We start from the raw sequence: 27,893 nt of genomic DNA, 5'->3' as shown, positions 1-27,893 counted from the left end.
CAACCTCATGGTTCCTAGTCGGATTCGTTAACCACTGCCCCACAAAGGGAACTCAGAAAAATAAACTTTTATTAGACACTTGAGATGTCAGGACTTGTTAAATTGCTAACATACATTAGCTCATAAATTAGGATTTAGGGAGTTCCTGTCGTGGTGTAGTGAAAATGAATCTGACTAGGAACAATGAGGTTGCAGGTTCAATCCCTGGCCTTGCTCAGTGGGTTAAGGATCTGGCGTTGCTGTCAGCTGTGGTATGGGTCGCAGATTCGGCTCGGATCTGGCGTTGCTGTGGCTGTGGTGTAGGCCACGGCTCCAATTAGACCCCTAGCCTGGGAACCTCCACATGCTGGGGCTGCAGCCCTAAAAAGACAAAAAGACAAAAAAAAAAAAAAATTAGGATTTAGGAGACTTTGACTTCCTACATTATGCATTTAGGTATTGCATTATCGCATTTGGTAAAGTTTTATATTGCATTTGTAGTTAGCCTTGTGTAAATATAGATGTTTTAAAATTAATATTTCATACTTTATAATCCTTCTTATTCTCTGAGTAATTCCTTCTTGCTTAATATTTTGGTAGAAAATGCAAAGTTGGATGATGTTACCAAAAGGCTGATTGTCCAAGTTCTGTAGGTATAAATCAGCTTGTTATCCTTTCTGGTTTTTTTATTGAGATATAATTCACATACTATAAATTCACCCATATAAGTGTACAATCCAGTTGTTTTAGTAGGTTTTTGAGGTTTTGTAATCATTATTGCAAACTTTACCACTATCTAATTCCAGTACATTTTTATCACCCCAAAAAGAAGACCCATGACCCAGTAGCAGTCATCATCCATGTCTCCCACCCAGCATCTGACAACCATTAAACTGCTTTATATCTCTATGAATTTATTTATTCTGAGCATTTCCTGTAAATGGAATCATACAACATAGTGGCCTTTTGCATCTGGCTTCTTTCACTAAGCAGAATGTTTTCCAGGTTTATGCATGTCGCAGCATATATCAGGGCTTCATTTTTTTTTATGGTTGAATATTATGTCATCAATGGATAGGCCACATTTTGCTTATTAATTCATCAGTTGATGGACATTTGGGTTGTTTCCAGTTTTTGGCTATCATGACTAGGGCTTCTATGAACATTCGTGTACAATTTTGGTCCTAAACACACTTCACTAAGCAGGGATCGAACCCACACCTCTTCAACAATTCCAGGTCCTTAACCTTCTGTGCCACAGCAGGAACTCCTCCTTTCTGTTCTAATGTGTGTGTGTGGTGGTCATGTTGTGATAATTACTTTGCTATAGTGACAAGTTATTTATGAATTAAATGTTAAAGAAAATATAAAACATGGAAAAGTTGATCTTAGGAGCTCCTGCTATGGACCAGTGGGTTAAGAATCTTGCATTGCCACTGTAGCATAGGTGACAGCTGCAGCTCAGATTTGATCCCTGGCCCAGGAACTTCCATATGCCATGGGTACAGCCAAAAAGAAATTTGTTTTGTTTTGTTTTTGTTTTTTAAGGCCACGCTCTTGGCATGTGGAGGTTCCCAGGCTAGGGGTCCAATTGGAGCTACAGCTGCTGGCCTACATCACAGCCACAGCAATGCAGGATCTGAGCTGTGTCTTCGACCTACACCACAGCTCACAGAACACCAGATCCTTAACCCATTGAGTGAGGCCAGGGATTGAACCTGCATCCTCATGGATATTAGTTGGGCTCATTACCACTGAGCCACAATGGGAACTTCACAATTCTAGGGGCTGGAAAATCTAAGATCAAGGTGCCAGCCAATTCAGTTTCTGGTGAAGCCTCTTCCTGGCTTGTAGGTAAGCACCTTCTTGCTATATCTTTACATGGCCTTTCCTCAGTGTATGTGTGTGGAGAGAGAGAGAGTAAGAGTTCACGGGTAACTCTTCTTATAAAGATACTAAACCTATCAGGAACCCACCTTCATCATCTCATTTTAATTACTTCTTTACAGATTCCATCACCAAATATAGCCATGCTGAATTGAGGGCTTCAACATATGAATGTGGGGAGGACACAAATATTCAGTGTATCGGATTTCCCACTGTGGCTCCGCTGGTTAAGAGCTGGTTAAGAACCGGACTAGTATCCTTGAGGATGAGGGCTTGATCCCTGGCCTCACTCAGTGGATTAAGAATCAGGCATTGCTGTGAGCTGTGGCGTAGGTCACAGATGCAGCTTGGATCTGGTGTGGCTGTGGCTGTGGCATAGGCCGGCAGCTGCAGCTCTGATTCTACCCCTAGCCTGGGAACTTCCGCGAGCTGTAAGTGCAGTCCTAAAAAGGTTAAAAAACAAACAAACAAACAACAGTGTAACCATTGATTTCCTAGGAACCTCCTGAGAATCAAAGTCTTGATCCTCATCCACTATTTGATTCATACACATACAAACGCATCTGATGGAGTGGTTCAGGTCTAACTGATTACAGGGAAGTTCAACTGTGCACTTGAGGGAAAATTCAAGAGAAGGAAGAGACTGTACGCAACTGACACAAAAAGCAAAATCCAGCAACAGAGATTTTGAGAGGGAGGTAACAGGTCACTGTACTACACAACACCAAGGGCACCTTTCAAATCATAATCTATATGAATGGCACTCCCAGGAGTTTTTCCTAATGCAAAACCTCTAAGGCCATACCTTAGGTAGTGGTTCTGAATACAATGTATCAGCAAGTACTGGTTCCCTTCCTGAAAACTTTTCCAGTCCAGACACTATGGAGATATGCCTGGGGAGAAAAATTGCTATGTGTATGTGTTGAAAAAGCTGGATCACTAGCATATTATTTGGGGGTCCTCTTTGCTACAAAGCCCCTCCAACAGAATTTAGTGTTTTTGTTTCTGTGGGATGCTTATGAGTTTAATGCTGAGGAATCAATGACCAAATAAAATTCCTTGGCTACAAGCAGCAGAAATCATCTCTGGCTAACTTAAGTGGGGGATATCAACGACTCTATTGAAAGAAAATATGAAAATTCACAAAATCAAAAGCCAACCTAAACAGTTAAGTATCAAGAGAATCAGGAATCAGGGTAGTTCTGGATATGCGGGTAACAGAAACAAATAGAAAGTCCCTCCAGGATACTTGTCCGAGAATGAATCAATTTGAAGAGTTTCCTGTCTTCCTGCCTCCCACTAAAATATTCGTCCAGAGAAAGCACTTCCAAGTGTCTTCATAGGAATTGGATGCCATCTTCTGACTAGGGAAGAGTAGAGAATCATGATTGACAGCCCCACCAAGCCAGCTTACAGTGGGGGAGGCTTCTCCAAAAGAAGGAGCAAGAATGCTGATAGAGAAAAACAACAGATGTTCTCTGCATTCCAACCATGCGTTGCCAAGCAACGTCCTCCCACTTTTTTTCATACCACATACAATGTTTTAAATGCCTCTGCCTAACATAATGTAATTATTTCACATGCAGACAAAAAAAATACACTTAACTCCTTCCAAAAGGAGGCAACCCATGGCCAGTTATGGCATCCAGTTCTCCCCTGGTTCCATCATGATCCCCCTCCACATTTTGCAACTTGTGGACAACATGACAAATTTAACCATCACAATTTACACCACACACAAGTCCAGGGAAGGGAAAGGGAAATGGAAAGACAAGGATAATTACTGTTAAAATATAGCTGACTTTCTTCATGTTACTCTATGTAGGCTTGAGAAGGAAAAATACAGTCTTCTCCTGTGTTTCTCCTTTACTCTCACATCACTACCACACTCACGGAGTGTGTGACAGCAGATGTGCGGGGTTTATCCCCACAACAAGTGAGTCTCTGTGATGCTAGCTGGGTGTCTTACAATCCAACTCAATTTGGACACTATCTACCTGAAGGTGGCATCAAATCCCACAGATTAAGGGCTCAGTCCTACAAGCTCAAGTCCCTCCCTATTGACTTCAGCTACCAATTGCAAGTCTAAGTTGTCACCTGTGCTTCTGGTCAACTGGCTGTTAATTGGAGGTTCCCCTGACCTCATCAGGTTTGATTACTTTGCTAGAGTGGCTCACAGGACTTGGGAAAACTGTTTGCTTACTGCTTACCAGTTTATTATAAAAAGTATGATAAAGGACGCAGATGAACCTCCAAATAGAAGAGGTGCATAGAGCAAGGCATGAGGGAGAGGCATAGAGCTCCCACACCCCCTTAGGACATGCCGTTCTTCCCACACCTCCATATGGGAGCTGACCTGGCAGGACTCAGACCCTCATACTAATGGGATTTTTATGGAGGCTTCATCACACAGTCGTGATCAATGATTAAATCCCTTTCCAGTCCTTCTTTCCTCTCTAGAGGATAGAGGGTAGGGCTGAAATTTCCAAGCTTCTAATCATGGCTGGTCTTTCTTGTGACCAGCCCCCATCCGGGAATCCACTAAGAGTCACCTCATTAGAACAAAAGGCACTAATGGTAATGCTATCACCCAGGAAGTTCCAAGGAACTCTGTGTCAGGACCTGCGGTCAAAGACCAAATATTAGAACAAAAGATGTTCCTAGGGCTCTTATTAACTAGGAATTAGTTAATTCTGTGAAATTGGGAAATTTTAAGGGTTTAGGAGCTCTGTGCCAGGAACCAGGAGCAGAGAACAATGCATATTTTTTCTCTTATCTCACAAAGTTATACCTCAGTAAAAGAGAAAAAAATATCCATGACACAGCAAGGAGGGAAATAGAGGCAGAGGCAACCATCCTCGCTTAACACAACTGGTTATGGTATTTATGACTTCTCTCCTATCCCATCAATCCAGATTGTCTTGGCATTGGCCAGTACCTCAGTTGGACTAGTACTTTGCCAGGTGGGTTGTGGTAGACAGCCTTCAATGTAGCACCCAGTAGGAGTACCCTGGTGGCTCAGTGGGTTAAGGATCCAGCGTTTGCTACCATTGAGGCTCTGGTTACTGCTGTGGCATGGGTCTGATCCCTGGCCCAGGAACTTCCACATGCCATGGGCGTGGCCTGAAAAGAAAGGTAGCACCCAGAACGTCTCACCACTGGGTTCATTCCCTTGTGTAGTCCCCTCCCACACTGAATAGATTCTAGAATTTTTTTTTTGGGGGGGGGTGGGCTGTACCTGCACCATATGGAAATTCCCAGGCTAAAGGGTCGAATAGGAGCTACACCACAGCCACAGCAACATCAGATCAAAGTCACCTCTTCAGCCTACACCACAGCTTTTGGCAATGCCAGATCCTTAAACCACTGAGCGAGGCCATGGGTGGAACCTGCATCCTCATGGATACTAGTTGAGTTCATTACTGCTGAGCCACAACGGGAACTTCTGGCATATTTTAGATTATTGGAATTAAGTCCCCCCTGCCGTGGTAGCTGCATCATCTGCTCTCATGCTTAGCATTCTGGTTTTCAGCTCTCTCTTTACTTTGGACCCTGGCGATTTCTTTCGTCTTACCAGTGAAGTTAAACATTTCCTTACACTTTTTTTTTTCTTTTAATGGCTGCACCTGGAGCATATGTTAGTTCCCCAGGCCAGGGATTGAATCTGAACCACAGCTGCGACCTGTGCCATAGCCATGGTGATGCTGGATCCTTTAACCCACTGCAATGGGCCAGGGATCAAACCCAAGCCTCTGCAGTGACCCGAGCTGCTGCAGTCAAATTCTAAACCCACTGCTTCACAGCAGGAACTCCTAGCCAGCATTTCTAAGTATTTATCATATGAACATTTTCAGGTTCTCTAGTGTTCCAGATCGCTGAAGTTGGAAGTTGCCATGTGTTTCCCTTTCCATTTCCTCAACTAGACTGCAAGCTCCACAGAGACAAAGAAGATGATTTGTTCATAATTATGTTCCCATAATTTAGCACTGCACCTGGTACATAATAGACATTTATTACATGTTTGTTAAATGAGCAAATGTAACCAGGGAAGGGATGGATGCCACAGTCGGACATGGTTGTCTCCTTTTGGAAGGAGTTGAGTGTGTTTTTGTTGGCAGGTGAGATTACTAATAATTAATTAAATAATTAATTAATGAGAAAGCACATAAAAGCCTTTCTCCCTTTAACAAAACTCTCTTTCAGAATTGTCCGTTGGTGATCATTAAACCTTGAAACTTGCCTTCTAGATATCAGTATTTGGGCTGCAAACATGGTTGTCATTTGAGTTTTACTTCTTATCCTGCCCCCCTCCCCCGACCTTGAATGTCTCTGGAGGAAGTGGAATTTGGTTATGTTGACCTAGGTATAACACTAGCAGGACATGAACTTCTCCGTATCCGGTAAAAGAAACAAAACTTATTTATATAGCTATATTATTTGCATTGGTATTTCTAGAGCTTGTTCTTTAATGGATGGATAGTTCAGGGGTTGACTTGAAAATGCACTGTAAACAATGGCTATGTTCCAGAGTCTGTGGAGTTTGTCTTGATCAACTTCATGATTTATTTTATTATTATTATTATTTTTTTTTTGCCACACCTTTGGCCTGCAGAAGGTTCCTGGGCCAGAGAGCAACAGCAGTGGCAATGCCAGGCTAGGGTTCTAAGGCTAGGGTTCCACCGGCCTACGCCACAGCCACAGCAACCGGGATCCGAGATGCGTCTGCAACCTATACCGAAGCTCACGGCAACGCCGGATCGTTAACCCACTGAGCAAGGGCAGGGACCGAACCCGCAACCTCATGGTTCCTAGTCGGATTCGTTAACCACTGAGCCACGATGGGAACTCAGAGAATTCTTGATTCTTTTTTTCTACACTTGCCCCCATCTTCGCCTTCTCTGAAATTTTATTTAGTAATTCGCCAAAACCCTAGGAAGCAACAGTGAATCCTCTTGTCCTTCCCATCCTACAGCCCTCACTTCATGTCTAATCCATCAACCGTGCTGTTGACTCTCCTTTCAGAAGATATCCAGACTCTTACCTCTTCTCTGATATCCTGCTTACCAAGTCTAACCCCCATAATTTTTTGCTTAGCTTGGTGTAGAACCCTAAAGTCACCTGCCGGCTCATCCATGTCCCCACTCTCAGTTCTCTGCACCGCAGCCAGAGGGAACTTTCCAAAATATAAATTAGATCATATTAGATATATAGCCATGGGCCAATTTAAGAGGCAGCTGGAAAGAATATCCTCCTGTGTCATCTCTGGCTACATGGTAGGAAACCAGGGGCCGTCCCCAAAAATGGCGTGACGGTCCATTCTTTTTTTTTGGTGTTTTGTCCTTTTTAGGGCTGCACCGGCGGCATATGGAGGTCCCAGGCTAGGGGTCCAATCAGAGCTGTTGCTGCCGGTCTACTCTAGACGCCAAAGCCATAGCAATGCCAGATCCGAGCTGAGTCTGCGACCTACACCACAGCTCACGGCAACACCAGATCCTTAACCCACTGAGCGAGGCCAGGGATCCAACCTGCAACCTCACGGTTCCTAGTCGGATTCTTTTCCACTACACCCTGACGGGAACTCCCCTGAAGGTCCATTCTTGGCAAATTAAAAAAAAAAAAAATTTAGTGAGTTCCCATAGTGGCTCAGAAGCAATGAGGACTTGGGTTCAATCCCTGAGTCCCTCGCTGAGTGGCTTAGGGATACAGCATTGCAGTGAGCTCTGGTGTGGGTCGCAGATGCGGCTCAGATCTGGCATTGCTGTAGCTGTGGTGTAGGCTGGCAGCTACAGCTCTGATGGAACCCCTAGCCTGGGAACTTCCATATGCTGCGGGTGCGGCCCTAAAAAGACAAAAAACAAAAAAAGTAAATTTTTAAAAAGGAGGGGGGCGTGTTGCTGCATGAGAACTTTACGGGAAGTTTTAAATTGCAGACCTTGGCCTGATCAGCTTGGCTCTCCTCCATACTTCACGGTGCAGCTAGTGCAAACAACCTCTGAGCAATCAGCATGAGAATGCTGGAAAAATAGTCATCATATCCTGATGTTTTCCAGATAGGTCCCTGCTGTCTTACTTGCTTCTCTCATTACAAAGCGGAACCCTTGATGAGCTAGTGAAAGGTTCGTTCCTCTGATGGCCCAGGATTGCTGCTCTGATGTTATGCCATCACTCGGCAGGAACAAATACGATGCATTTCGATCCTTCTCTATGATGTCTTCCAGAAGGACCAATGACCAAATATACAATGGGCAGAAAAAGGTTTTCTTTTTTCTTTTTTTTTTTTTTTTGTCTTTTTTGCTATTTCTTTGGGCCGCTTCCGTGGCGTATGGAGGTTCCCAGGCTAGGGGTCAAATCGGAGCTGTAGCCACTGGCCTACGCCAGAGCCACAGCAACGCGGGATCCGAGCCGCGTCTGCAACCTACACCACAGCTCACGGCAATGCCGGATCGTTAACCCACTGAGCAAGGGCAGGGACCGAACCCGCAACCTCATGGTTCCTAGTCGGATTTGTTAACCACTGCGCCACGACGGGAACTCCAGAAAAAGGTTTTCTGATGCAAGCCAAAATAGAGACACATTTATCATGAAGCTAATGAAACAAGAATTAGGAGCCCTTCCTTGCACAGACCCTTCCAAGGCCTGTATCTAATTTTGTATTCATACTTATGTATTTTTTTTCTTTACAAGGACCCTCCCTCTCCTCACCCCTTTTGCAACAAGTTACAACCCTCTTCCCAGGTTTTGTGATAGTTACCAGGAAAAAGAGATTCAGGATGTAGATGATACCGGCTAGGGAAAAAGAACAGCAAGAACTGTGTCCCTGGGACCTTCTATTTTGCTGCTACCCCGAGACAACTTGTGTCCCAATGATTCCAGGCCACTCAACATTCATACCCTTAATTCAGCCATCGCTTTTTTGGTCAAGCCGAAGAATCTTGGCAGATTGCCAGCTGTGTGGTCATCCATGAGACCCTTGAAATTATATGATCCTTGGAGTTCCTGTGGTGGCTCAGCGGAAACAAATCTGACTAGTATCCATGGGGACGCAGGTTTGATCCCTGGCCTTGCTCAGTCGGTTAAGGATCCATTGCTGCCAAGAGCTGAGGTGTAGGTCGAAGACACAGCTCGGGTCCTGCGTTGCTGTGGCTGTGGCTCAGGCCAGCAGTTACAGCTCCAATTTGACCCCTAGCCTGGGAACCTCCATGAGCTGCGGGTGCAGCCCTGGAAAAAACAAAACAAAACAAAAAGGTAATCCTAAATACTTTTATTACGATACTCTATGTCAGCTCGACCTTCTCTTCTCCACAGAACAGAGAGACCAGTTTGTCATAGGTAATTGCCTTTGGCCCTGCCTCTCTCCCATCTGAGATATGAACTGTGAGTCACTGAAGTCTGGGAAGGGTGTATATGAACTTCTTGGAACACAGCAGACTCTCTGACTCATTAGACTTAACCAGTGGTAATATCTTTTGCTTTGATCTCTACCCCAAACTGAGAACGATTAAATACTCTGGATTTGCATTGACTTCCATAGCTCCATCTTGAGGCCAAATTGCACAAAGTAACTTAACTTGGATCAGCACTTTCCAGGTGTAGCACCTGTCCCTTTCATCATCTCAAAAGCAGGAAGGACATCGACGTCTCACTGAGTTACATTTATAATGATATAATTGTTTTCTTCTTTGGCCACCCTGGGGGAATATGGAGTTCTCAGGCCAGGGATCAGATCCAAGCCGCAGTTTCAACCTACACTGTAGCTACGACAATGCTGGTTCCTTTAACAACCCTCTGTGTTGGCAGGGGATCCAACCTATGTCCTGGTGCTGCAGAGACTGGCTAATCCCATTGCGCCACAATGGGAACTCCTAATTTTTTAATGTTTAAGAATCACCATTTTAGGAGTTCCCATCGTAGCACAGTGGTTAACGAATCTGACTAGCAACCATAAGTTTTCGGGTTCGATCCCTGGCCTTGCTCAGTGGGTTAAGGATCCGGTGTTGGGTGAGCTGTGGTGTAGGTCTCAGATGAGGCTCGGATCCCGTGTTGCTGTGGCTCTGGTGTAGGCCAGCAGCTACAGCTCTGATTAGATCCCTAGCCTGGGAACCTCCATATGCTGCAGGTGCAGCCCTAGAAAAGACAAAAAAAAAAAGACAGATTTCATTAAATACAAGACCCCCATTTGATGAATTTAGATAGCCATGTTGCAAATTCAGAGTTGGGCACAGCTGAACTGCTCTGCATAATAGAGGAAGACAAATTTATTTATTTATTTATTTTTGTCTTTTATCCTTTTTAGGGCTGCTCCCTCGGCGTATGGAGGTTCCCAGGCTAGGGGTCCAAATGGAGCCGTTGCTGCTAGCCTACGCCACAGCCGCAGTAAGGCCAGATCCAAGCCTTGTCTACAACCTATACCACAGCTCATGGCAACGCCGGATCCTTAACCCACTGAGCGAGACCAGGGATCGAACCCTCAACCTCATGGTTCCCTGTCAGATTAGTTTCTGCTGTGCCATGACGGGAACTCAGAGGAAGACAAATTTAGAGGTCAGAAGGCATCTAGAGGGAGGAATATATAGGAAAGGGAGGGAAATGGTAGCTAGCTCAATTCCGGGAGATTGGATTCACATGGGGTTAAACGTCAGTGAGAAACCCATAGAATGGCAGGATAACTAAAAGAATTTTAAGGGAGTTCCCATCATGGCTCAATGGTAATGAACCTGACTAGCATCCATAAGGATGCAGGTTCAATCCCTGGCCTCACTCAGTGGGTTAAGGATATGGCATTGTTGTGAGCTGTGGTGTAGGTCACAGATGTGGCTCGGATCTGGCATTGCTGTGGCTGTGGCATAGGCTGGCAGCTGCAGCTCTGATTCAACCTCTAGCCTGGGAACCTCCATATGCCACACTTGTGGCCCTAAAATGACCAAAAAAAAGAAAGAAAGAGTTTTAACATGGTAATTTTCCCTTTTGCAAAGTTTAAGTGTATATTACTTCTGTGTAAATACTTCGCTCCCCCCCGCACCCGCCTCCAATCTTATACCTAATACTCCAACCAATGCTTAGTATGAGTAATTTTTATAAAACTTAGAGAAAGAAATGGGGTCATAGAGGAATCAGGAATCTAGTGGGATAACCTGCAAAAGTAATCCCTAGGAATTCGCAGGATTCTTAAGGTGACTGTGGATTTCCTCCACAGGATTTGGGATGGAGGTTAGAGAAAATTTTACTTATTTACCTATTTTTTTATTTTGCTTTTTAGGACCACACCCATGGCATATGGAAGTTCCCAGGCTAGGAGTCCAATTGGAGCTGCAGCTGCTGGCCTAAGACACAGCCACAGCCACAGCCACGCAGGATCCGAGCTGTGTCTGAGACCTACACCACAGCTCACAGCAACGCTGGATCCTTAACCCACTGAGCGAGGCCAGGGATCGGACCCACAACCTCATGGTTCCTAGTTGGATTTGTTTCCACTGCGCCATGATGGGAACGCCTTTTTTTTTTTTTTTTTCTTTGATGGAGGTAATTTTAAGTAATCTCCAGGTGTAGGGAGCTAGGCTACTTATAAAACTTATGTACTTGTTCTCTCCTTTTCTCATCCTACTGGACATGAAACAGGAGGGAAGCGGGGGAGGGCACGACCTTTAAAAGAATGACACAGGGAGCTCCCGCTGTGGCACAGCAGGTTAAGGATCCCTCACCATCTCTGCAGCAGGCAAAGATTTGATCCCAGGCTGGGCTCAGTGAGTTACCGATCTGGCATTGCTGCAGCTGTGTCATAAATTGCGGCTGCAGCTTGGATTCCATCCCTGGCCCTGAAACTTCCATATGCCACAGGTGAGGCCAAAAAAAAAGAAAAAGAAAAAAAGACCATCCTTGAGGATATGACAAAGACTTGTTAGACCAACTAGGGCCAAGATGACAAATGACAGATGATTGACTTCCCATGGACCTTGAGCCTCTTTATATACCCAGTGTAAAGCATTAGCTAAATGACACACCTACCGGCACCAGGACAGTTCCCACCATAAAAGGACAAAAGTGGGTAGTGGCCCAATTCCTGGAAATCTCTGCCTCCTTCCCCAAAATGGTCAGAATAATCCTTCTGCTCATTAACCTATGAAATTACCCAGCCCATAAAAACTCACCATCCCATATTCCCAGGCCTCTTGCCTTCTGTGATAGCCTACACTGTCTCTCTCAATATATCTACTTCTTACCTATCTCTTTGCCTCTCCCTGAATTCCTTCTGCACTGAGACATAAGGAACTTGAACTTCAGTAAATCCTGAGACCAAGTGTGCAATTTTATTGGGGGGGGCGTTATTTTTAGGGCCTCACCCGAGGCATACAGAAGTTCCCAGGCTAGGGGTCGAATTGGAGCTGCAGCAGCTGGCCTACGCCACAGCCATAGCAACGCCAGATCTACACCACAGGATGTAGCAACACCAGACCGACCCTTCAACCCACTGAGCAAAGCCGAGGATCAAATCTGCATCCTCATGGATACTACTTGGATTCTTAACCTGCTGAGCCACAATAAGAACTCCCCATGTGAATCATTTAAATTAAAAGTCAGTGGGTTTGGAGTTCTTGTGTGGCTCAATGGGGTTAAGGTTCCTGCATAGTCACTGCAGTGGCTTGGGTCACTGCGTTGGCCTGGGCTCAATCCCTGACCCGGGAATTTCCACATGCCAGGGGTGCAGCCAAAAAAAAAAAAAAAAAAAAGACAGCGGGTTCAGATTCCAATCTGAGTGGTGTGGTTTCAGGTGTGTCTCCAGATGCAGGAGAGCCCTGGGCATCACCCTTGTTCCATCGGGGTCCATCTTCTTAGCATATGTTCCTTGCAGCCCACTAGTCCACACTGAGCATAACCTCGGAGGCTATTTGGAGGCTATGCAGGGTGCAAGGTGCCCAGCTCATGCATCACTCCTCTGCACCCTGGCTCAGAGCTGCATCCGCTTATGGAGGGGGCACCCTTTCCTAACTTCCTCTAAGGGGCCCCATTAGATTAGATTAGAGATGGCCCTGTGGCCACCGACCGGGTTAGAACTGGAAGGGGCAACCTACAGCTCCCACACCTTGTCCCACGTAACATCTCTTTGCCTACCTTCCCCTGGAGGTGTACACAAGTCTCCAGTCTTGAGTTTCACTAATTGTTTCTGAGGTAGCTACCTCACTCCCTCTACCCCCAGAATTTGCCAGGCTGCCTCTCTCACAAGGGAGTAGGACTGCTATTTGCAATGCAGAACAGTTTTCTTTCTTTCTTTTGATCCTAGGCCTCCCAAACTGTGTTCACTTAGGCCTGCTGGGAATAATGAGCCAGCCTATTCAAGAGCAGGTAATTCTTAATGGCTTCTCCCTTTTCTACAAAGACACAAAGGCCCTGCCAAAGCTTTGAAACTAAACCCTTGTACTCCTCCCATCTGTGCTTGTGTGAGTTACATAAAAGAAGCCAGTAAAAGGGAGAAAGAAGAGGACAAAGAGGGTGGTTTTCTTTTTCTAGTTAAAATTGTTGGCATTTTCTGATTTTTCTGAAATGAGTACACAGAGATTCAGGGAGGTTATACAACTCGCCCAAGGTCACACAGCTTGTAAATGGTGACCTGGACGTTGATCCCATCCCAGGACTTCAGATTGCATGGAAGGCACTTTCCAGGATAACTGAGCTGTCCCTGGAAGATTAAGGCTGGCTGCCAAGTCCAGAGTTGAAAGACATTTTTCGATAAGGAGAGAGACATATAACTGTCCCTCAGCTGGTGAAAGAAGGACCTAAATATCTCTACAGTCAAGGGTGCAAACGTGGGATTTCCTGTTGTGGCTCAGCAGAAACGAACCTGACTGGTATCCATGAGGATATGGGTTCAATCCCTGGCCTTGCTCAGTGGGTTAAAGGATCCGGCATTGCCATGAGCTGTGGTGTATGTCACAGAAGAGGCTCACATCTGGCATTGCTGTAGCTGTAGTGTAGGCCAGTAGCTGCAGCTCCAATTAGACCCCTGGCCTGGGAACTTCCATAAGCTGCAGGTGCGGCCCTAGAAAATAAAAGGTGCGAATGTGATGCCTCCAGGTGATTGGAGAGCAAACCCTTTCAACCACCTAGCTGGGCTAATAGGGTTTCTCTCTCTCTCTCTCAAGGAAATCTATAATTAGAATCAGGAGTGTCCAACTCAATCGGGGTAGGTCACTTGAACAGAGATGTATGCTTCAGGGTTGGCTGTCTTCTACCTGCCAGTGGAACAAAAAGCTGAGCAAAGATGTGCAGAGAGACATACAAGACAAAGAAATAGAAAAATTCCTAACGTCTTTGGGTTCCTAGATCCAGTGATTTCCTAGTTTATTTGAGGAGGCCAAAAAACTTGGGACAAAGGCCACTACATCACAGGGCAGTCATTTCTAAATTTTAAATTAATTGCCTTCTATCACATTTTCATATAATAAGAGGCGAAATAGCTTATGGATAAAAGCCCCAATAAGGATGCAGACTTCTTGGGGACTTGGGCAAGTTTAATATGTTTCCTCAAATGTAGGATAGAAATAGTACCTTTATTTATTTATTTTTTTGTCTTTTTTTGTCTTTTCTGGGGCCTCACCCGAGGCATATGGAGGTTCCCAGGCTAGGAGTCTAATTGGAGCTGTAGCCACCCGCCTGCACCAGAGCTACAGCAACATGGGATCCCAGCCACATCTGCGACCCATACCACAGCTCACAGCAACGCCAGATCCTTAACCCCCTGAGCAAGGCCAGGGACTGAACCCGCAACCACATGATTCCTAGTCAGATTCACTAACCATTGAGCCACGAAGGGAACTCCATAGAAATAGTACCTTTATTACATGATTTTTTTTTTTTTTTTTATCTCCGTACGCAAGGCATAGGAAAGTTCCCGGGCCCGGGATCAAATCCGAGCTGGAGCTTCGACCTTCTCTGCAGCTGTGGCAACGCTGGATCCTTTAACCCATGGCAAGGGCCAGTGATGAAACCCCATGTCTCTTCAGTGAACTGAGCCAATGCAGCGGGATTCTTGACCGACTGTGTCACAGCGGGAACTCCTCTTACATGATTTTTATGATGATTCAATGAGTGGATATATGAAAAGTCCTCAGAATAATGATTGGAACATAGAAAGTGGTATGTAACGGTTAGCTATTATTCAAATTGGGTTTCTTCTTTTTTTCTCCCATTTTATACCTGGGAAAAGTAAGGACACACACCCCCCACTGCCCCCAAATGATGGGTTTTGCCCAAGGCTATGTAGAAATCACAGAGTTAGGCTGAACCCAGAACTAAAAAGTCTTCTCATCCTAAATTCAAAGTTTTGTTCATCACCCTAAATGTCCGGCAACCAACCACCAGTTAAAGAGTTACCCTGGGAAATATATTAGAACCCAAGTCCTGAGGATGTTATGAAAGCTGTAAGGAACAGCTCCCTGGCTCTACTTCCTGGTTGGAGAACAGGCTGAGCCTCCTTGCTTGTACAGTTGAAGAAGAATAAGAGGGCTTGGTAATGATAATATAAGATTTCTGACAAGTATTTTGCAAAGAATGTTACTGCCAAAAATATGTCTGCTAATGTTTAGGAAATCAGAAAGTGCAAAAATCAAAAGGAATCAACACCAATAATCTCAGCTACCAGAGACACCAAAGGGGGTGATTTACAGAAGGAGGCCTGAAGCTGTACCCCAAACTCCATCTGCGGTCTGCAGAAGCTCTAAGCTGGGGAGTTCACGTTGCGGCTCAGCAGTAAGGAACCCGACTAGTATCCATGAGGACAAGGGTTTGATCCTGGGCCTTGCTCAGTGGTTGAGGATCTGGTATTGCTGTGGCTGTGGTGTAGGTTGGCAGCTACAGCTCTAATTTGACCCCTAGACTGGGAACTTACATATGCCATGGGTGCAGCGCCAAAAAGACAAAAAAAAAAAAAAAAAAAAAAAAAAAGCCCTAAACCATTCACCACTGATATAGAGTCATGATGGCTCTCCTTTCCTCTGCTTTGCAAGACACAAGCTATAGCTGTGTGGTCAAGGCAGTCTGGAAAAGGTAGTCCTGAGGCCTCCAGCCTCAAAATGTAGAGGAAGTGAGAATGAATCATAAAAGGAAGTGAGAATGGTGCAGGCCAGCAACCTGGTATGGTCTATCCCTTTGGCTAGTCAGTAAAATTCATATCCTTTCTTCAGTCCATATTTACCTTTCAAACCGCAATAATGTTCCCCTTAATATGATGCAGCTACCCTTCAGATGAATAAGGATGTTGTTATAAGCTGAACTGTATTCCGCTAAATTTTATATGAAAGTATAACACCCAGTACCTCAGAATGTGACTTTTTTTCTTTTTAGGGTCACTCTTGGCATATGGAAGTTCTCAGGCTAGGGGTTGAATCAGAGCTGAAGCTGCCAGCCTATGCCAGCCACAGCAAAACGTCATCCAAGCTGTGTCCATGTACGATGGATCCTTAACCCACTGAGCTAGGCCAGGGATCGAACCTGCATCCTCTTGGATATTAGTCTGGTTTGTTACTGCTGCATCACAAGAAAAACTCCTCTAACTTGCATTCTAAAAATGATACCACTGTGTTCCTACCTGAACGAAGTTCCCACCAGTGCCTCGATGGGTTAAGAATTCAACTGCAGCAGCTCGGGCCGCTGCGGAGGTGTGGGTTTGGTCCCAGGCCCAGTGCAGTGGGTTAAAGGACCTGGCATTAACGCAGCTGTTGGTATATTTAAATTCATGACACAGGAGATCACTTAAGCCAGTGAATCTCCAACAGCATAATGACCCAACTAAAGAAAATTTTGGAAAACTGCCAGAACTTTTTTTTTTTTTTTTTTTTTTTTTGGTCTTTTTGCTATTTCTTTGGGCCGCTCCCTCGGCATATGGAACTTCCCAGGCTAGGGGTCGAATCAGAGCTGTAGCCACTGGCCTACGCCAGAGCCACAGCAACGCGGGATCCGAGCCGCGTCTGCAACCTACACCACAGCTCATGGCAACCCCGGATCCTTAAGCCACTGAGCAAGGCCAGAGAGCAAACCCACAACCTCGTGGTTCCTAGTCGGAATCGTTAACCACTGTGCCACAACGGGAACTCCCCAGAACTTTTTTTTCAGGGGGTGAAGGTTGGTTGCGAGGGAGGCTATGTCACAGCGATTTGGGTGGGGAGCTCTACGAGGCTTTAGTGGGTGGGGCCAGGGCAATTCTGTGCAATAAAAATTGTCCCACATTCCACAGGATTTTCTTTCTTTTTTTCTCTTTTTGGGCCATGCTTGAGGCATGTGAAAGTTCATGGGCTGGGGATTGAACTCATGCCACATTCATTTGGTGAAAAATGTGTTTATTATTTATTTCAACCTAGAGCTTAAATCTGTTCTCTATATAAACACAGAATATTTGTGGTACAGCTTTTTTTCTTTTTATGGCCGCACCCACAGCATATGGAAGTTCCTAGGCTGCAGGTGCTGGCATACATTGCAGCCACAGTGATCACAGATCCACGTCTGTGACCTACACCACAGCTCATGGCAATGCCAGAGCCTTAACCCAGTGAGCAAGGCCAGGGATCAAACCTACATCCTCATGCATGCTAGTCAGGTTCTTAACCTGCTGAGCCACAACGGGAAGTCCGGGTACATTATTCATATACAGCAAATTTCCCAGGAAAGCCCCTTCCATGCAATTGGTGGAAGAGTTTGCTTTGTCTTGTTCAGGAACTCAACACGGCTTCTCTCTGCATTTGAGATGCTGGTCCAGGTCTCCTCAGTCAGTCTGCCATCTGCAGCTTTGGCTGACGCAGTGATTCTAGGAAAAGCTGTAAACGTCTGATGATTCCATTGGGGCTTCTGGTGAAGTTGCAACATTTTTACATATACAAATATACCACTTTTTTTTTTTTTTTTTTTTTTTTTTTTTGGTCTTTTTGCCATTTCTTGAGCCGCTCCCGCGGCATATGGAGGTTCACAGGCTAGGGGTCGAATCGGAGCTGTAGCCACCGGCCTTCACCAGAGCCACAGCAGCACGGGATCCGAGCTGCGTCTGCAACCTACACCACAGCTCATGGCAACCCCGGATCCTTAACCCACTGAGCAAGGCCAGAGATCAAACCCGCAACCTCGTGGTTCCTAGTTGGATTCGTTAACCACTGAGCCACGACGGGAACTCCAAATATACCACATTTTATATGTTAGTTTCCTCTTATTTCTCCTTATATTACAGAGAATTCATTATTTTGAAATTATGTTGGAGTTTTCTGGTGGTGTAGTGGGTTAAGGATCTGGCGTTGTTGCCATTGTGGCTCGGGTCACTTCTATGGCTTGAGTTCGATCCCTGGCCCAGGAACTTCCACATGCTGCAAATGCAGCCAAAAGAAGAGAAGAAATGATGTGTGAGATTGCTCCCTGTGTCCCTCCTGACCCAATCTACTCACTGCTCTTTGGCACCCTGCTCCCCGCCGCAAGAGGCTGATGTTTACAAATGGCATCTACCAACTCCCTTGTCCAGTGGCTTCCAGTTGGCTTCAGCCAAAGGGAGATAGCACCCCCTCATCTTGGTCCCGCAGGGATGGCAGACACACCCTCCAGGGCTTCCTCATTTCTTGTTGGTTGCCTTAATTTTGCCCACATCTTTGTCAATAATCCCTTCATAAAACTGGCCGCAATTGGACAGAGCTTGCACATGCCATCCATCCGTTTCCTGTCAGACCCCAAGTAATACAGTAGCTACATTATTTCTGAATTTTGTTTTCAGGACAGTAAAGGGCAAATTACAAAAGATTTGTTATAAAAAGAAAGTAAATCCAGAATGTGGAACATTCAACAGGACAACTGAGCTGATTTCTGTAATAAATCAATGGTATAAAAAATAAAGGGAGGAGGAAGACTGCAGGACATGAATAATGTTGAAAGGGTTCACTAATAAAATGTAATGCAGAGACCTGTTTGGATCCAAATTTGAACAATCCACTGTAATAAGATGTATCTGAGACATTAGGAAAAGTGTAATTATGGACTGGACATTAACTGATACCAAAGAACTATTTCAAACGTTGTTATGTTTGGTCATGGCATTGTGGTTTTGCAAGACAAAGGCCCATGTCTTTAAGAAATGCATACTTGGGAGTTCCCATCGCGGCACAGGGGAAGCAAGTCCAACTAGTGTCCTCGAGGATGTGGGTTTGACCCCTGGCCTTGCTCAGTAGGTCAGAGATCTGGCATTGCTGTGAGCTGTGGTGTAGATCACAGACGTGGCTTGGATCCCGAGTTGCTATGGCTGTGGCATAGGCTGGCAGCTGTCGCTCTGATTCAACCCCTAGCCTGGGAACTTCCATATGTCACAGGTTCAGTTCTAATTAAAAAAAAAAAAAAAAAAAAAGAAGAAGAAGAAGGAAAGAAAGAAAGAAAAAGAAAAGAAATGCATACTGATCTTGGGAGTTCTGTTGTGGCTCAGATTAAGAGCCCAGTTAGCATCCATGAGGAGGCAAGTTTGATCCCTGGCCTCGCTGAGTGAGTTAAAGATCTGCAGCATAAGTTGTGGATGTGGCTCGGATCTGGCATTGCTGTGGCTGTGGTATAGGCTGGCAGCTGCAGCTCCAATTTGACCCCTAGCCTGGAACTTCCATGTGCACACCTGGAGCCATAAAAGAGAAAAAAAAAAAAGAAAAAAGAAATGCATACTGAGCTTACTTGAATGACAAGAACAAAGAAAAAAAAGGAATGCATACTAAAGGATGTAGGAATGAAATGACGTGGTGCAAAAAAAAAAGGTATAGATAAAGTAAACGGGAAGAAATATTGTTACACTGAATCCAGGTAATAGATATATTGCACCATTCTCCACCCTTTTGTTTATATGTTTGACATTCTTTATGATAAAGCATTTAGAAAATAAATTAAATTAAAAGGGATCAATGGGGTGACAGGGTTGAGAACCACTAACCAAGGCAGGCAGTGTAGACAAGAGATGCGTCTGAGAATGGGCACTTCAGGTAGAGGTAGGGAAAATGGGAGGAAAGCCAGGGAGGGAAGAAAAGAACAAGGACAGAAGGGTGTCCCTGTGAGGTCAGGTGGAGTTTCAAGGAGGAAGTGATCATTTGGGTGCAGATGGGGCAAATAAGGGAGAAACTGAGAACTGACCACAGGATTTAGCCACATGAAGGCCATGGGTGACCTTGACAAGAGCCAGTTTTGTGTAATGGTTGTGGCAAAGCCTGACTGCCTTAGAGTCCAGTCATCCCTCTTTGTAGAATTGCCCCTTTCTCCGCTCCCCATTACAGCACTGCCTGTGGGTAAAGCATGTGGATTGGAGGGGGTTCAAGAGAGAATGAGGGCACACAAAGGAGAGAGAGAGAATAAAGCCAATCTTTTGAGATGTTTTGCTGTAAAGAAATGAGATGGTACCTAGGAAAAGTGTGCTGTGAGAGGAGATCTCCCTTTGCTGCCGAAAGGGGGACCCCTCCCAGGGCTTGAGAATGGGTTCTTGCCTAACACTCGGGAATGAATTGTCAGAGGAGACACACATGCTAACAAAGCAGAAGACTTTGTTGGGGAGTTCCCGTTGTGGCTCGGTGGTATCGAACTCCACTAGAATCCACAAGGATGCAAGTTCAATCTCTGGCCTTGCTCAGTGAGTTAAGGATCTAGCATTGCTGTGACTGTGGTGTAGGCTGGCAGCTACAGTTCCGATTTGACTCCTAGCCTGGGAACTTCCATATGCTGCGGGTGCAGCCCTAAAAAGACAAAGAAAAAAAGACTTTGTTGGGAAGGAGTGCCCAGCTGGGGAGAAGCTGGGTGAGGGAACCAAGGATCCCGGGAAGTTGGTTGTCTCCTCCCTCCTATTGGCTCCTCCCAAATCCTCCCAGCTCATCTTCTGGGCAGCATGATGCTCCTTATCAGGGTCTCCTGTTGTGAGAAAACTCATGCCTGGCCAAGGTGGGAAGTTTCAGTCAATGGTTCTCTGATAGTTTGATTTAATTTTTAAGATAGGAGGAAAATAATGTGTTTATAAACTGTGAAGAATAAGTCATTAGAGAATGGGAAATGGGAGTTCCCGTTGTGGCTCAGTGGTTAATGAATCCGACTAGGAACCATGAGGTTGCAGGTTCGGTCCCTGGCTTTGCCCAGTAGGTTAAGGATCTGGGATTGCTGTGAGCTGTGGTGTGGGTTGCAGACGCAGCTCGGATCCCGCGTTGCTGTGGCTCTGGCGTAGGCCGGTGGCTACAGCTCCGATTGGACCCCTAACCTGGGAACCTCCATATGCCCCGGGAGCAGCCCTAGAAAAAGCAAAAAGACAAAAAAAAAAAAAAAAAAAAAGTTCCCAGGCCAGGGATTTAACCTGTACTACAGCAGGGACTGGAGCCACAGCAGTGACAATGCTGGATCCTGAATCCACTGAGCCATCAGAGAGCTCCAGTTGTTTTTTTTGTTTGTTTGTTATTGTTGTTGTTGTTTGCCCCTGCTCCCCTACTCAAGCACACTCCTTCTACAATTGTTTGATATCTCTCTCACACATCTTCCATTTCCCCTTCTCTCTCTCTTTCTCTTTTTTTTTTTTGTCTTTTTGTCTTTTCTAGGGCCGCTCCTGCGGCATATGGAGGTTCCCAGACTAGGGGTTGAATCGGAGCTGTAGCTGCCAGCCTACACCACAGCCACAGCAATGCCAGATCTGAGCCTCATCTGCGACTTACACCATAGCTCACAGCAACGCCGGATCCTTAACCCACTGGGCAAGGCCAGGGATCGAACCCTCAACCTCATGGTTCCTGGTTGGATTCATTAACCACTTCGCCACGATGGGACCTCTCCTGGCCTGGGAACTTTTGCATCCCACAGTGTGCAGCCAAAAAAAAAAAAAAAGCAGGGGATGGGGTAGGGGGAAGTGGGGATGCTGGTGCTGAGGTTGATTCGGTGGTGAGAGAATGTAGAGGTTCTCTTCTGATTTTTTTTTAAGGACTGCACCTGCTGCATATGGAAGTTCGCAGGCTAGGGGTCGAATCGGAGCTGTAGCTCCGCCACAGCCACAGCAACACAGGATCCAAGCCGGGTCTGCTACATACACAGCAGCTCAAGGCAATGCTGGATTTTTTTTTTTTTTTTTCTTTTTAGGGCCACGCTCGCGGCACATGGAGGTTCCCAGGCTGGAGGTCTAATTGGAGCTGTAGCCGCTGGCCTACACTAGAGCCACAGCAACTCCAGATCCGAGCCAAGTCTGCGGCCTACACCACAGCTCACAGCAATGCCGGATCCTTGACCCACTGAGCAAGGCCAGGGATCGAACCCCCAACCTCATGGCTCCTAGTCGGATTCGTTTCTGCTGCGCCACAACGGGAACTCCAAATTGTAACTTTTTTTTTTTTTTTTTCTTTTTAGGTGGATTTTTAACCCACTGAGTGGGGCCAGGGATTGAGCCTGCATCGCGTGGACACCAGTCAGGTTCGTTACCGCTGAGCCACAATAGAAACTCTTGATTGCTTTTCTAATGAAATAAGCCACAAGATTACCAATTGAGAGTGAGGACAGAGAGGAGGCTTTGGAGGTTTGAGAAGGCAGAGGGTGTGAAATAGTCAGCTAAGAGTAGGAGAACAAACAGGCTAGGGAAATGGCTCAAATATAGTGAAACTAGCCAGTATGGTTGTGTCTTCTTCTCAACCATGTTGAGCCTGAGATTTGGATTTGAGCAGGAGTGCATTCAGGCAAGACCTATAGAGGGGAAAGGGGGCAAGAAAGTAACGATAAAAATGAGACCATGGGAGTTCCCATCGTGGCGCAGTGGAAACGAATCCGACTTGGAACCACAAGGTTTCGGGTTTGATCCCTGGCCACCCTCAATGGGTTAAGGATCTGGCGTTGCCGTGAGCTGTGGTGTAGGTCGAAGACATGGCTTGGATCTGGTGTTGCTGTGGCTGTGGTGTAGGCTGGCAGCTACAGCTCCAATGGGACCCTTAGCCTGGGAAACTCCATATGCTGCGTTCGGGGCCCTAACAAGACAAAAGACAAAAAAAAAAAAAAAGAAATAGCAGGGAGTGGAAATGCAGTGCCCCTGGGAGTTAACAGACAGGACAAACCTGAGCTGGGGAACCAGCTCTGGAGTCTGGCCTTTGATGGGAGTGAAGGGGGAGGGAACCACACAGGATGAGAGCCTCCGCATTCTTCAGAAACTGACAATTTGGTGAGAAACAAAAATAACTCTGAGCGTGGGAGTGAGAACTAGATTCCGTCCTGCTTCTGTCTCTGGCTGGCTGTGTGACCTTGTGTGACTCTGTTGTCCTCTCTGAGCCTGGGGGCTACTCTGCCTGGGTGATTCCCCTGCCTTCCCCTGTACAGGCGTCCTCTGAGGCTGCATGGAGTTCTAAGCAGAAGGTACTGGATGCGGGTCTGCTGTGACTGCAGTGGGAGACAGAGAAACTCCAGGCCTCATTCTTCATCTCTGATGAACCATATTAAGGGCAGACAGCCCTGTTCCCTCCTTGCTTCTCTGACTGAGGTCACCCCAAGATATCCCAGACTCCCTCCAAGCTCTCCAGGACGCTGTGGCTCACCTTGGGATAGGGACCCAGTCCACCTACCCCAAGTCATTTTCAACAGGATCTCTTCCAGACAGAAGGTGATTTCCTGGATGGATGAGCAATCAGAACTCACTCAAGCCTGGGCTACTTTAGGGTTTGGGCGTCACCCCAGAAAACGGAAAACTGCTTTAGGCCGTAGCAATCCGGCACTTCCTTGATTGCCCTGGAGATGAGAGCCCCACCCTGCCCTGCACAGCTGCTCTGGAGACAAAGCGGGAGGCTCTGGATCTTGTCCAAACACCCAGTCCCAAGGCCTCCCTGGCTCTCTACCACCTGTCATTGCTGCCTCTTTCTTCCCCGTGCTCAGCCTCCCTTCTTGCAGTTACAAATAAATATGGGCAAGTAGGAAAATTGGCCAGCTCAGAATCTGCAATTAATGAGGATCAACTGTGTTGTCCTAGGGGATCCTGGAGGAACCTCTGACTCAGCCTGGAAGAGTCAGGGATGATCCCCAAGGGGATGAGACTTTGACTATGACCTGAGATAAAGAAAGATCTACACGGGGGTGGGGGAAGCGGGGGGAGGGGGGAACTTCCTGTGATCAAATAAATCATACAGTTTGTCAAAGAGTGATTTCTTTCCTATTCCTAGGTATTTTGTTGCTCTCATAAGTGTGACTTTCTCTTTCACCCTATCTTCTAACACAGCCCTGGACAATAGAACTTTCTGCAGGGATGAATATGTACTATAATTACATGACTATTGTAGCCACTAAGCATGCATGGCTATTGAGAACCTAAAATGTGACCAGTAGGATTGAGATACTGAATTTTTTGTGTGTGTGTCTTTTTAGGGCTGAACCCACGGCATATGGAAGTTCCCAAGCCAGGGGTCCAGTCGGAGCTGCAGCTGCCGTCCTATACCACAGCCACAGCAACACTGGATCCCTAACCCACTGAGCAGGGCCGGGGATCAAACCTGTGTCTTCATGGATACTAGTCACGTTCGTCACCGCTGAGCTACAATGGAAACTCCTGAATTTTGTTTTATTTAATTTTAATTATTTTACCCTTCAATTCAAATAGCCACATCTGGCAGTGGTTATTATGTCAAACTATGCAGTTTAACTGTCTTCAGTTGGTATAGTTAAAGGGTATTGATTTTTGTATGTTAATTTTATTTTTATTTTATTTTTATTTTAGGGCCACACCCACAGCATAGGGAGGTTCCCAGGCTAGGGATCCAATTGGAGCTGCAGCTGCTAGCCTACAACACAGCCACAGCAAAGCCAGATCCAAGTCGCGTCTGTGACCTACACCACAGCTCACGGCAACACCGGATCTTTAACCCACTGAGTTAAGGGATCAAATCCACATCCTCATGGATCCTAGCTGGGTTTGTTACCACTGAGCCACAAGGGGAACTCCTGCATAATAATTTTATACTGCCTTTCCTTACTTTATTTTTAAATTTTTTTTAAATTGTTATTTCCCCCAACACCTTACTGACTTTTTTGGTCAATGGCAGTTTTTCAGTTGATTCACTTGGGTTCTCTTGGAATACAAACATATGCTTGACAAAGAAAGATAATTTTACTTACTCCTTTCCAATTTTTATTTCTTTTTTTATCTTATTGCATTGGCTCATATCACCAATGACAGGTTATACAGTAATAGTGGTGATAGTGTGTATCTTTTTTCCTGATCTAGTGGAATTTCTAAGTGTGATTTCTTCTTCTTTTATGTGAAAATGAGATAAACAGGTGACAAGTGAACTGTTCCCCAAGCTTGCTCCTCCTCCAGTGCTCCCTCTATTATCAATTGAAGCACTACTCTGTTTCCTAAATTAGAAATCGAGGCATCACCTTTATTTCTCCCTCCCTCTCCCTCTCTCACCCTTTCTCTGTCAATTATCCAGGCCCGTCAGCTGCCAAATCTGTCTTCTTCTATCCATTTCCACTGCCAGCACCTCTGGTACTTTTCATTACTCAGGAACATTGCAAGAGCAACCTCTTCATTAATCATCCTGCTTTCACTTCCACTTCCTTCCATCTTTCTCCACAAAGCAGATGATACAGTCTTTCTCAACTCTTGATCTATCATGTGGCTCCCCTGCTTAAACTTGTCAGTGGTTTGTGTCTGCTCTTAGGATAAAGACCAAAATGCTTCACACGGCTCAGGAAACCCTGGGCTATCTGCCTCGGCCTATGCCTTTTTAAACATGTAAATCACTTTTCTGTTTAAACCTCTTCAATGGCTCTTGGCTGCTTTCAAAATAAAATCAACAAAATAAAATTGAAACTCTCACTGTGGGTTGCAAGGCCTGTATACCTCTCCAAACCCATCTCACACCACCTGCCTTCTCCTTCACTACTCTGGCTGCCCTGTTTCCTTCTGGTACTTCAAATACGTTAGGCTCTTTCCTATCTTTTTTTTTTTTTTTTTAAGGGCTGAAAGCAAGACTTATGGAGGCTCCCAGGCTAGGGCCAAATTGGAGCTGCAGTCGAGGGCCTATGCCACAGCCACAGCAATGCGGGATCTGGATTCTGAACCTACTGTGCCATTACCTTGGAATTTTTTATGCTGTCTCTTCTATCTGCAATGCTTTCCCCGAGCCTCTTCAAATGTCTGGCTGTGGAGTTCCCGTTGTGGCTCAGCAGAAATGAATCTGACTAGCATCCATGAGGATGCAGGTTTGATCCCTGGCCTTGCTCAGTGGGTTAAGGATCCAGCATTGCCGTGAACTGTGGTATGGGTCGCAGACTCAGCTCCGATCTGGTGTTGCTGTGGTTGTGTCGTAGGCCAGCAGCTATAGTTCTGATTCTACCCCTAGCTTGGGAACCTCCATATGCCATTGGTGCAGCCCCAAAAAGCAAAAAAAAAAAAAAAAAAAAAAAAAAGTCTGGCTGTATCTCCTTCTCCATCACTTTCTCAGAATGTTCTTTCCTGAGCACCTGATTTACAATAACCTCCACACCCGTCAGTACCCTCTATAAAGCACCCTACTTATTTCTTTTACAGTGCTTATTGCAATCTGAAAATGTCTTATTTGCATGTCCAGTTATTTGTCATTGGTCCTCACCAAGAATGTAAACTCTGTTTTGTTCACCACTCTGTCCTCAGAACCTAGTCCATGCATGACTCAGAGCAGAGTTGGTGCACTATAAATATTTTTTCCATCAGAGTTCCCATTGTGGTTCAGCGGTAACAAACCCAACTACTATCCATAAGGATGTGCGTTCGACCCCTGGCCTCACTCAGGGTTGCGATGGGTTAAGGATCCAGTGTTGCAGTGAGCTGTGGTGTGGGTCGCAGATGTGGCTCAGATCTGGTGTTTCTGTGGCTATGGCATAGGCTGGCAGATTCAGCTCCGATTGGACCTCTAGCCTGGGCATTTCCATATGCCATGGGTGCGGCTCTAAAAAGCAATACATACATACACACACACACACACACATACATGCATACATATTTGTTCCATAAATGTGTAGCCCAGGCCTACAGCCAGTCAATGACAGATCCTTCTTTGCAATATTAAAAGATGTTTCTCCTTTCTTCCAGCAGGTGGCGCCAAAGCCTCACCTGGTCCTTTGCAGGGATCAGGCGTGGTAACACGTGGTTGCCAGGGCTTGGGGCAGCTGGAGAGTAAAGTGGGAGAGGCAGAATTTGTTGTAATGTTGCCGGATCCAAACACTGAGGAAGCTGAGATGGCACATCCTCCAAAAGACAGGAAGCTATGAGCTTTCCAAAAGGCCTGGAGCAGCCAATGACTCAAGGGGTCTCTGGGATCCCAGTTTGCTTTCCCTCTTCCCCCACCTATCCCACCGCCTATATCATCAACCCAAAAGTCAACCAGGGGTCTTTGAGGAGGAGAGCAACTTTTTGTGCTCATGAAACTGGATAGAGGCAGGGATTTTTAATTCCAAATCCCCATTTTACAGTTGGGGGAAAGGGAGACAGGAAGCCTCAGTGGGAGTTGGGTCTGGCTTACAAAGCCCTCCGCGTTCTTAGTTCGTTCATTCAGCTCCAGTCCCCTACTCTTCCCTTCCATGCCTAGAGGGCTCTGGGCTCCATGTGGGCAATCATGAGATCATGACGAGGAAGGCACGGATTTCCCAGAGCTGCCGCAAAGATGCAGGGGGCAGGAGGAGCTTTTGAAAAGCCTGTGTGTGAGAAGGTGGCTATGCTCACCACTGTACTACCAATGCACAAGAGGCATGCTGGAGCAAGACACGCTGGCCCGGGGTCTGCCTGGGGCATCAGGGACCAGAGGTGTGTTCCTGGGCCAGGCAGGTAGCCTGCAAAAGGGGCTGGGAGAAGTCGGCAGGGGTCTTGGATTTCCTCCAAGACAATGAGGGCTCAATGAACGGGCTCTAAATAGGAGAGTTACTCGGTTATCTTGCATAGCTTGCAGAAGGAATCAAATCTGATTGAGGAGATCAAATCAGACAGAGGCCAGTAAGGACACTGGTATAATCATTTAGGTGAGAGAAGATAAGACCTGAGAAGTAATTGCAGGGAAGGAAAAGAAGCAAGCTTG

This window comes from Sus scrofa, chromosome 6 (genome assembly GCF_054392235.1).
Source record: "Sus scrofa isolate SSC_HxYL_T2T_F1_AM1 chromosome 6, Sscrofa_HxYL_maternal_Yorkshire_Landrace_v2.0, whole genome shotgun sequence".
NCBI classification, from domain to species: Eukaryota; Metazoa; Chordata; class Mammalia; order Artiodactyla; family Suidae; genus Sus; species Sus scrofa.
Note: the sequence above shows the minus strand (reverse complement) of the source record.